Source organism: Anarrhichthys ocellatus, unplaced genomic scaffold (genome assembly GCF_004355925.1).
Source record: "Anarrhichthys ocellatus isolate YVR2014 unplaced genomic scaffold, GSC_Weel_1.0 scaffold13, whole genome shotgun sequence".
In the NCBI taxonomy this organism is placed as follows: Eukaryota; Metazoa; Chordata; class Actinopteri; order Perciformes; family Anarhichadidae; genus Anarrhichthys; species Anarrhichthys ocellatus.
Genome location: NW_022280043.1, coordinates 6954077 through 6955156, shown reverse-complemented (window position 1 = coordinate 6955156; position 1080 = coordinate 6954077).

The following is a 1080-nucleotide window of genomic DNA, read 5'->3' as shown; positions in this document are numbered from 1 at the left end:
TGTGTGTGTGTGTGTGTGTGTGTGTGTGTGTGTGTGTGTGTGTGTGTCAGTGTAAATAATTTACTTCCAAAACTGCCTCTTCCTTACACCGCCTGGCCGTGTCTGTCTCTTACCACTCTGCTATGTCCTACACACGCCATATATCGACCATATATATAGATATATATGTGTGTATATATATATATATATATATATATATATATATACATGTCCTATACCCATTCTCCACAACTTTGACCTCTGTACAAATGTACAAAGCTCCCTTACCTTTAATACTTTTACAGAATTGCAAGACAGGTTTCTGGTCCTCTGGTCCTGACCTGTACTGTATGAAAGGCTGGCTGAGGGCGTGCTTCTTTTCTGAGCCACATGCTGAAGGGTGGGGCAAGAGGGGCAAACATTCCTTACTAATTGTGTGTGTGTTCCTCATCCCTCCCGTCCCTCGGTGTGTTATATGTGTGTGTGTGTGTTACGTCTGTGTTCATGCTTCGTGGTGCAGAATAGTTTGGAAAATTGCCGCCAAGACATGCATTTGTAAAGTTGACCTTTGCCCCACAGGGTGAGAGCCGGGGTTAGGTTTTATGTTTCAAAGGTTAGCTGTTGCGCTACAGTAAGAACGAGGTCAGGGGTCCCATCAGAGGACATTTGTCCAACAGTGATTGTGCTTCATGGTGCTTTCTGTGTCTTGTAAGAATATACATTTCAAAATAATAATCTGTGACACTGCTCTTATGAATCAGTGCTAATTTTGCTACATTTGCTCTCTTGGAAAAAGTTGTAACGCAACATTGATTCAATCTATGCCCAGCTCATGAAAGATTTTTTACATTTGCCGGTTTTAGCCCTCAGGGGAATGTGTCTCTTTTCAAGTAGAAATCCTTTGCTGCACTGGAAATGATGCATTCATCCGTGTGGCAGCAGCAGGAGTTTGTTTAAAATGCAGACATAGAAGAAGTCGGCTGCTCAGAAAAAACTTGTAACTACAAAAAGCAAAACAAAAAACAGGAAAAGCCAATTTACCGAGTGTTTATGTGCTACTGATTATGTTTAAGACCCAAATGATCACGCATCAATTCATGA